A 10,092-nucleotide genomic window follows, 5' to 3' on the forward strand; every position below is an offset into this window, starting at 1 on the left:
CATGATTGCAATGTGTTAATTTGTTATTATTAAACGTTTCATTAGATTTATAAGGCTCATAGTATATCATGTTTATATTATTTTGCTTTTAGTTTATTTAACACGTTTTTACACACGTTTGAACCCTCGTGCGTGTGCAGACACACACACACATCACCGAGGCAACGGCGTTAAGTGACCTCTGTTGAAAGCCTCTGAATGTAATGACCCAGAGTTTACTCATGCAGACTGCAAACAACCACGGCTAAATTACCATAGAAACATGCAGAGGAAGAATGCCCCGCTGGTCTGGTCGGGCTAATAACGCTGTGTAAAGCCACACTTCAAATACTATAACCATAAAAAAAGGGGGCAGCACAAAACACAATATATTTCTGTTTTTAAGGGAAATAAATTAATTACCCAGAGTTCATCCCTCAGTCCCCAGTCAAAGTTAGAGTCAGGAGAATAAGTGGAGCTCCTGATTTCACCTTCTAAAAGCTACACCTACTTATGCCCAATCTATTTTAATTAATTGTGTTTGTGTCATTAGTGTTTGTGAAACCATGTCAAAAGAAACACAAAAACCTACTTTTAAGTCTGCTGAGAAAAATGTAGATTTTATAACAATATATTATACAGTATAACTTTCTGAGTGGCTCTGTCTTTCTACACAACAAACAACTAAACAGAGTGTTACTGTAGAAAAATAAAATATCCTTCTTTATTGTCACAACATTTTTTTTTTTTTTTTGCCATGCTAAAGATGAACATTTTGCACACACACATACACAACTGACGTGTGTTTGTCACAAAGAAAAAAAGGAAAGGGTTAGGAGTAGTTCATGTGTCGGTTACAGGCACACATCGTCGTCAGTGATTGGTCAGTCTTTTTAATTAATGAGCGAATGAAAAGGTCTGCGTCGAGGCTGGCGCCGCTGGTGGAGGGCAGGGTGGCACTGGCAGGGCACACAGGGCTTTCTGATGCCATGGCAACGGTCGCTTAGCACTTAGAGGTCAGAGGAGAGAGGATGGAAGTGGATGATGGATGAAGCCAAAGAGCTACAGCGATGCATCTGTTAGAGTTATCTTTACACATCCAACTAGAACATTCCTCCCACAAACTTTCAGAGTTCATCAACACAAGACTCTTCATTAAAAACCTGTTTAATACTTAACTGCTTGGATCATATGATTAGAATCATAATTTGCCTTATTCGTTGTTGTATATTAGGTTAGGATGTAGTACTGTATTTGTGTGTATATATATATATGGATGGATGAGAGATGATGACAGGAGAGTAGAGGTGATCAGTTCTGGGAGCAGTATTTCCAGAAACACACTGTTGAAAACACAAAAGAACAAAGGGATTAGTTATAAAAACAGCAGAAGAGCACAACAGAGTCGCTGTCTCTTAATCAGATGTAACATTACACTCGAGTAGAATAATGTGTTTGCGATCAGGTTCAAGGAGGCTGCCAGCAGAGATACAAGGATAAACTGATTTTAGCCACTTATTGAAATGTTCACCTGTATAAAAGTCTATGATATCTTAAGAATATGTAAGCTATATCCTCATCTCACTGTAAATCAGCCTTTTCTGACTGTAAACCTTTTATGGATTGTGTTTTTATGCCATGGTTTTTGATTAATAACACCAGATGTATGTGATCTAGCCCAGCTTTAATAGTAATAGATGAGATGAGACCCGCCTAAGAAACCATCTTTACTCTGCTGAAGTACATCCCTCTGAACCTACTGTCACTACCTGATCTGTACCAGAATCATAAAAATAATGTGCCAAAGTCACTTCCTGTTAGTGCTGTTGTTTTGCGACACTTGTGGTTGCTGCCTGATATAAAACGAAAGGAGAAAATGTGACATAAATTGTTCTGATTTTTCCTGTTTTTACAGGAGGAGGCCATACTTCCCACGTGTGGAACAAATCTGATTTCCAGTACAGAATGGGTAGGGACACCTCCTCATATACTGTACTATATATAGGTCAGGGGTGTCAAACGTAGGGCCCGTGCGCCAGAATCCGGCCCACAGGATAAATGATTGATTAGAATTAGAATTGAATCATAATGTGAATATGTGTAAATTGTGAATTTCGGCGTAATACTGTTGAAAGTGCAAAGGGAAACAACAACTTGAAGGGTTCGGGTTACTGTCACCTCTTTTGTTAGTCTTCCTGTTTGGAGGTGGGAGGGACTTCTTAAAGTTGCGGCCAGTCAGACTGGGGACGCCGACGTCTGCACTTGTTCTGGACACAGTGCTGTCAGCTGGAGGTGCAGTGGTGGTCTTTAGGCCTCCGTCGGCAGCAGGAGGGAGCTTCGCCTGCTCCAGCAACAGAAAAAATGTACAAAGAGGTGATTATACAAGACGTTTTCACCTTCTTCTCCCACTTTAGTACAACAGACAGGAAGTCCGTCCCCTTCAGCCAATCACCAATATTTCATGCATTAAATCAATTCGGACTGTGCCATCGAAGTATTTATTTAAGCTTAGTGAGAGAGCGTGTAAAAAAACATTCATTTAAACTCAGAAAACAATTAAGTCAAAGAATTTGTGGTAACATGAACTTACCGCTTTATTTTTTCTTCCTGAATTTCTGCCATTACCTGTGATGAAGAATGAAAACAGGCTTGAGTGAAGAATCAGACTGGTATGTTACGTTTTATTTCTTTCATCTTATTCCTTAACTGTCACCTGTGATATGTGTAGCTTTTATTTATTGATTTTTAAATGGAAAGTGAAGTTTGTGTCGCTTTTAATCCACTTACTCTCCTGCACCAAATTCCACTGAGAAAATGAGTGATTTTACCTCACAGCACACAGGAGATGTTGAGCCACTGCTGCCACCATTAATACGTTTAAATGTGTCATTTTTGTGACATCAGTGTCTAAAATCCTTTGTTCGGGCTTACACGAGTGACATAAACTTACCAAATAATGCAGCTCCCGTGTCCCCATGAGTGAGAAACACTGATTTTCTCTATGGGCTTTGGTGAGGGAGAGTGGCGATATTGGAATATTAACCTAGTAGATAATATTCTGAGGTGAAGTGGACACCTTCTCGTTACGTGACAGTAGCCGTACCTCGTGGCATGATAGTAATCCGTGAACTGAGCGTGCTGTTGAACGTCCTGTGCAGCTCCTCCAGGGCTGAGATCATCTTCAGCATGTGCTCCTTTTTCTCCGGAGTGGCTGACTCGTGGTTGTTCCTCGGTCTTCCCGCCCTGGTGCCCGCGGTGAGAGTCCGTGTGGTGGTTTTCGTCGTCCCGTCCGCTCCTGCTGCTTTCGTAGTCACAATCCACTGTTTTAGATACTGGCTCAGATTCAGTCCTGAAGTCTTCCCTGGTCCAGTGAGACTCAGAGCAGGATCTGAAGGTTTCATACAAGGAAATCATTTATATAGTTATATATACAGTAAGTTTAGCCAGAAGATTTTACATTGGCACCATGTCAGGTTTAAAACTGGGAATTCACAAACATCACCTTCAACCAGACTCCTGATGGACAATACTGTTACCTATTAGAGACGCCCCCTGGTGGTTATGCAATTCATTTTTACTTCCTGTGTGGACTCACCCTGCAAACTGGAAGACTATAAGTGTGTGTGTGTGTGTGTGTGTGTGCTTATTATAGTTTCTCGTGTTTTGTCTCCCCCACCTGGCTACATACGTAATTGTCCACTTTTGGGCTTCTGATCCCAGTCTTGACCAGCTTGTTGTTGAACCCTAACTTTTATCTATATTTGACATTTCTGTGAAGTAGAATAGAATGTGGAAGAACTCTAATGACACACACACACACACACACACACATGCATATTTCGCTGGAATTCTCATGCCTTGCTGGTTGCCAAGGGAACTTCAGCTGTGACATAAGAGTTGTATTTCTTGTGTTTATGTGTGTGTGTGTGTGTAGTGACGTCTGAGCAGGCAATGCTAGGTTCACTGTGGTAGCTTCTCTCTGTTAAGTTCCAAAGGTAAAATCGTTCTTCAGGTTTTTCAGTATTTTTTTCTCTAATTATTATTTTTTATTACTGCTGACAAATTGTACACAATGTGGTTTTTGTGCCTATATCTGTGCATAAACATTTATTCCAAAATCACCACAAGCCTTTCAAACACTAACTAAATAAGTTATTTTAGTTTACCAAATGTGCTCGAGGCTTTCTTCTCAGCTCACAAACAGCAAAATTATTTATTCTGAGATCTTTAGTATGAACTTGACATGGTGTTATTCGTTGAAATGTGTGAAATGAGTGTCCCCACTTCTTTTAAACAACATGAATGAGGGGATCAATCACTTTTCATCTATAATCTAAAATCAGAAACCTCTGATATCATGATGGACTTAGTCCAGAATGAGGACATTGAACCATATTGTTGCTTTGTCTTTTGCTGCTAATATAACGTCTTGTTTTGTATGTATGTCTTGGAAAAAGGTTATAAATAATCATAAAACAATATCTTACCTCTCACAGTGGGTGCTGTGTCCACTCCCATCCAGAGAATCATCAGCATCATCACGACCATCCTCCTCACTGACAGCGCTGCTGCTGCTCTATTCAACATCCTGACTGTACTTACGAGTACTTAGTAAAAAATAAAAACTTAAGGTTATATATATCTATATATATATAGATATATATATATATAGATATATATATACTCACTCTCTTCTTGAGTGGCTATTCAGGTTCTCAAGCTGTGTTTCTTGATTCTTCAACCTTCCAGCTGATGTTGGAGATCTTGCGGATGGTTTAGACATTAGCTAAGTTGATTCAAAGTTTGTCTGCAGGTTTTTCGGATTTTGTATATTCCTGTAGTCTCTTGTTCTTTGCGGTTCAGTCAATTTTCAAAAGTCCTCGTTTGCTTCTTTTTCAACCAAATAATGGTCTTCGTCTATTTCAGCTCCAAATAGTCTGGATAACTTAACAGTTTAATGTCTTTATTTTTAACTATATAAAGTCTTTAATTCACTTTTCTTGGATGCGCCTCTTAAAGAAGGCTTGTCAAGACTGTGTCGAATACTTTCCTACAGTCAAACCCGACCGGTCTTGCATTTATAAGGCAGAATTAGCTCCCGCACACGTGATTGACAGCTAAGTGTGAACCAATGGTTTGCCAGGAGGACGCTCTTGTTCCCGCCCACAGATGGACCTGTGACATTTGGGCAGTTTGGCGGCGAGCTTTGTGTGTTTGGAGTCAAATCTGTCTTTTTTTTTGTGAATGTGGTGTGTATTTAGGCTTGTATTTAACGTGTGCATGTTTTGTGTGTGGCCCTGGCTGTATAAGCAGTGATAAGGTAGTTCTTAATATGTTTGCTCAGGGGCCACAGAGAGAGAAAGGCCCTCTGACGCATGAGGGCCTGGAGCCACCCTGACGGCAATCACACACACACAAAACACAGAAAACGACGCCGCAAACTCCGCGTATGTAAACACACACACGCGCACGCTCACACACACACAGATTGTAAAAAGAAGCGTGGTATGCACATCAAAGGGCACAGAAAGGCTGAGAAGTCGTGTCCAAATGACAAAAGGCTCTTTTTCTCTCTCACTGTGCTTCATTGTGACGACTAATCCCACAGACAGGAAGTTGACCGAGTGACGACTGAACGCCGTCTCACCATGAACAACCACAAACACCCGGCGACGTCCGAGGGAAGGAGACGTTGAGACGACAAAAATACTGAACATCACAAAGAGACTGATATGAAGAGTGTGTGTCACACTGTGTGTGTGTGTGTGTGTGTGTGTCAGTTGCTGGGCGAAGAGAATTCAGCTTAAGAACTTCCACTCATTCATTACTGCTCTCTGCTCTCTTTGACATCCAGATAGCTCATCCATCTTCTCTGTTCTCGATGCCTGTCTGTCTTGCAGCCTCTTTTCTCACTCTCTCTCTCTCTCTCTCTCTCTCCATCTGTTTCTTCTCGTTTTCTTTCATCCTTTGCAAATCATTTCAAAATAAAACGAGAGAATCTGCAGCCTCAAGTGTTTTTCCACGTCCATCTGCTCAGGTTTGTTGCAGTGTGGTACTGCTTTCGCTTGGTTTGACTTAGGGCCACCCCCCCTGGGTTCCCTTTTCATCTGAAGCCCCCAAAATCGCTTGCTCCACACCTGGCTAGAAGATGTAGTTTGAGTTACAATGAGAACCACAATGACAATTTAATTTTAAAAACTACCGGCAACCGGCAGCAATAAAACCTATTCTGAAATAAACCAACAACCAACACACACACAAAGTGTGTGTGTTGGTTGTAAGTCCCTCTAAGATCAAATAAAATGTGAAAATACAGTTGACCTCATTATTAACAAAGCGTAGCAAACAGAACAGTCGAAATATCTCCTTTTCTACAGGGCTGCATGTAAGGCTTAAAACGCTTTCCCCCCTGTCGCCCGTAGAGGGCAGTCTTCCTCTATGTTCACCCCTCAGAGCTGCAGAAGTCCAACATCGCTGACCGTGAAGCAGATGAATCTCAACACAGGAGGCTGGGTCTTCACCTCAATGCAGAGCATGTATGTATGTATTCATTTACTCTTCTTTAAACACAGTCTGTCTCTGACGTGTCCACACATGATAACGTAATGAATTTCAAAATAAGGGCTCTTAACGTAACTGCATGGAAATGTACTTCGTTTTAATTGTGGCTATAGTGGATATATACTTTTACTTGAACAACAAAATAATAAAAAAAACAATATGTTTTATCAATTGATGCATTAGTTCGTGAATGTACAGCTGCAATCAATCAAGAGCGGAATGACTAATTAATGACACCTGTGAGCGCGTGGAGGGAGTGACGTAGTTGTAAGAATGGGGAAAAAAAGGACATCATTAAAAATGAATTCTGGATCAACAAAAATAATAATATAAATAAATAGTAATAAAAAAACGTGAAATATGACAGTGACTGACATTGATGTCTGAGTTGAGATTTGATTCTTTATGGAAACTACATTGATTTAAAGTTCCCTTTCTTTTTGTTTTGTGTTGCAAAGAACAAAACAAAGGGTAGCCTTCAAATGTATAGTTATTTTATTTATTTTAGAGGCACTTTTGCTTTAGTCCATAATAAGAATTGTATATTCTAACATTCTAATTATTGATAGTAACTTTAAAATACATCATATTATAATGAATCCATAATTTTTTTTGTATTGTATATGGCAATGACTTTATTCTTCTAACCTTGAGATCTGTGTTAAAAATTGGGGGGAAAAAGTGAGAAAAAGAGGAGGGGACAAAAAAGAGAGGAGAGACAGGATGGAGGGAAAAAGGATGATGGGCTGAGTGATGGAGAGGAAGAGGAGAGCACCCATGGGAGAGAGATGAAAGAAAGAAAGTGAGAGAGTGAGAGAAAGAGGGAGGAAGAGAGGAGGAGGAGGAAGGTCAGCGATGAGGATGAAGAGGAGAGAGAGGGAGAAAATGGAAAGACAGGAATAGGAAGAGGAGGAAGAGAGAGCTGTTGGTAGCAAAGACGGGGTTGTGTGTGTGTGTGTGTGTGTGTGTGTGTGTGTGTGTGAGAGAGAGTGATTTGTTTTCAGTGAAAGGTGAGGCCACTTAGCCGAGTAGAGCTAGCGGAATCTATTACCATGTGTCAAAGGAAACGAGAAGGGCACGACCTAACCGTGTGTGTGTGTGTGTGTGTGTGTGTGTGAGATTCTGTACATGTGTGCTTGTAGGTGTGTGTGAGTGACAGGAAGGAGAGAGAATAATTGAGAGAGAGAGAGAAGAGAGAGTACTGTATATATTTGTGTGTGTGTGTGTGTGTGTGTGTGTGTAATGTAACTGGTGTTATGGCTGTGTTGCATTTTGTTAGATAAAAGCATTTTGATTGATGGAAGGTGAGGAAGCAGCCACTAGACAAGTAAACTGTGTGTGTGTGTGTGTGTGTGTGTGTGTGTGTCTGTGTGCTTCAGTTTGCTGCAGTTTCATCCGAACACAGTTTCATATCACGTATTTAATGTAAATTATCCCTTTACATCATTTGTTGTGATAGCGTTCTCATATTTTGTCCATGATAACATTAAATATAAACACTTTATATGAATTAGGTTTCGGTCAAGGCTGGAAAAAGTTCATAACTTTTCCTAATACAGCTCTCCATAAATAAACAACCTGTTTCAAATCTTCAGTGTTAGGTCTGGAGTTGTGGTCTGACATCTCGTCATGTTTCATGTCTCCACCGAACATGTTTCCTCCTCAAATACTGATCAAACGACTTTTCAATCAATTCATCTTTCAACATTTGATTCTGTTGACTCGACAGACTTCAGAGATGTTGATGTGCAATGTGTGTAATGTTTTCCATGGTTCACTTTATTGTAATAAAATACATGTTTGACTGGTATTTTTATGAATGATATGATAGAACCGAATGTACAAGATGACATGTGTGTTTGCTTGTATTTGCCACCTCTTGAGGACCTTTTCTGGCATTAACACTGACCTTGTCAGGACCGGTATAGTCCTCAAGGAGACCAAAACCTGCTCCTAATGAGGCACAACTAACTCGTTGTGGTTAAAGGTGAGGGATGATGCTTTGTTTTTGGTTGTTTTGTTTCAACGCAGTGCCCTGAGAAGAATAGCAGTGCTGCAAACCTGTGTGTTTGAGGGAGAGAGGGAGCTTGTCACTCTACACCTCATGGATTCTGTGGCTCACCAGAGGCCAGTGTGGTTCACAGGGGGCTGAAACACTCTAACCACACTGTGTGTGTGCGTGTGTGGGTGTGTGCGTATGTGAGCCAAAGCCACAGGCCGCCGGCCATCCTCTCTGCGTGTGTAACAAAATTTATTTGCAACTGCAGACAGGGCTGAGGTGAATCCTTGTGCCGCTTGTCTTCTCCTTACACACACGTGCACACACACACACACACACACACACACACACAGCCCAAAAGATTCTGCCTCTGCGTGCATGCAAATGTCCAAAGAGAAAACCAGTGTTTTTTAGTTTTTTGTTAAGTGGCTATAATCTGTTTTTCCTCATGTTTCCACTGGAAGCTATGTTTAAAGAAAAGGTAAAAAAAGGAGGACTGCAGTGTTGAAGTGGCATTGTGTCTTATTAGTGATTTATCCTGCAGCATCACAGCTGTGCTGACAATATTAGCATGCGTGTGGAAATGCTGTGTCAGCATTTGGTGTTTGGGTCAACAGTCCGCCGGGTTTGGAACTAAACAAGAGAAAAATAGAGGAGAGGGGGAGGAGGAGGAGGAGGTGGAGGAGGCGATGGGTAGATGGATGTGAAAACGAGTGAGCGGACTGACAGTCAGGGGAGCCATTGATCCTCCTCTCTGCTCCCTCCATCCCATCCCGCTCTCCATCGGCAGAAGACAGATAGTGTTGAGGTGGCCTGTATTGGATTTATGAGTTAATGGCCTTGCCAGGACGAGACAGATGGAGAAATAAGGAAGAGGAGAAAGACAGAGGGAGGGGATGGAGAGGAGAGGAAGAGCGAGAGATGATCTGCGGGGAGGGAGGATAGAATAGGGGGGTGGAGATGAACAGGTGAGGATAGCGTGAGAGAAAAGAGGGGTGGAACACAAAAAAGAGAGGTGTCAGGAACTTCAGGTTTATTCAAGAAGCATAAAAAAAAGATAAAGTTAAAGGAATAGTTCAAGCGTAATTTACTCAACAAAAGGGTCACGTATTAAAATGTACTTACAGGAATGCTAAAGTAAGACATGTTTACCACTTTATCTTTCTAAATACAATCTGCTGCGCCAAAGTCCAGTTTGCTTGGTAAGTAAATCTGAAGGAGTAACTTTGGACTTACTGATAGAGGCAGCAGAGGATGAACAACTCCTAGAGTATGTGCTGTGATGTTAAATTGACTGTTTTTCTCTATGGACTTTGGTGCAGGAGAATGAGCACCTGACGCAAAGTGACACAAACTTCAGTTTCCAGTGAGACAAAACAGTTAAGTGAACACCTTAGAAAGTTATCATTGACTTAAACAGATTTTAGTAGATGTGTTTTTTTAATTCCTTGTTTCCTGACTGGTGGGCATGTATTCACGAACTCTGACCTAGTATCAGTACCTCAAATAACCTGAACTATCCCTTTAAGAGGATGTAAGACAAAATATCGAGA

At 41.0% G+C, this 10,092-nt stretch overlaps 2 long non-coding RNA genes across 2 annotated transcripts; one reads left to right on the plus strand and one right to left on the minus strand.

Moving 5' to 3' along the window:
- The first annotated feature begins 1,540 nt into the window (after window positions 1-1,540).
- LOC122786411 lies at window positions 1,541-5,430 on the plus strand. Its single transcript, XR_006362441.1, has 4 exons — window positions 1,541-1,948; window positions 2,170-2,352; window positions 2,616-2,648; window positions 5,324-5,430. It is a non-coding gene; the product is annotated as an uncharacterized LOC122786411 (long non-coding RNA).
- Window positions 2,255-3,144, minus strand: LOC122786406. The gene is made up of 3 exons (XR_006362440.1): window positions 3,083-3,144; window positions 2,570-2,604; window positions 2,255-2,320 (listed from the first exon to the last, which is right to left on the minus strand). It is a non-coding gene; the product is annotated as an uncharacterized LOC122786406 (long non-coding RNA).
- Window positions 5,431-10,092: the final 4,662 nt, after the last annotated feature.

The sequence above is a fragment of the Solea senegalensis genome, linkage group LG2 (genome assembly GCF_019176455.1).
Source record: "Solea senegalensis isolate Sse05_10M linkage group LG2, IFAPA_SoseM_1, whole genome shotgun sequence".
NCBI lineage: Eukaryota > Metazoa > Chordata > Actinopteri > Pleuronectiformes > Soleidae > Solea > Solea senegalensis.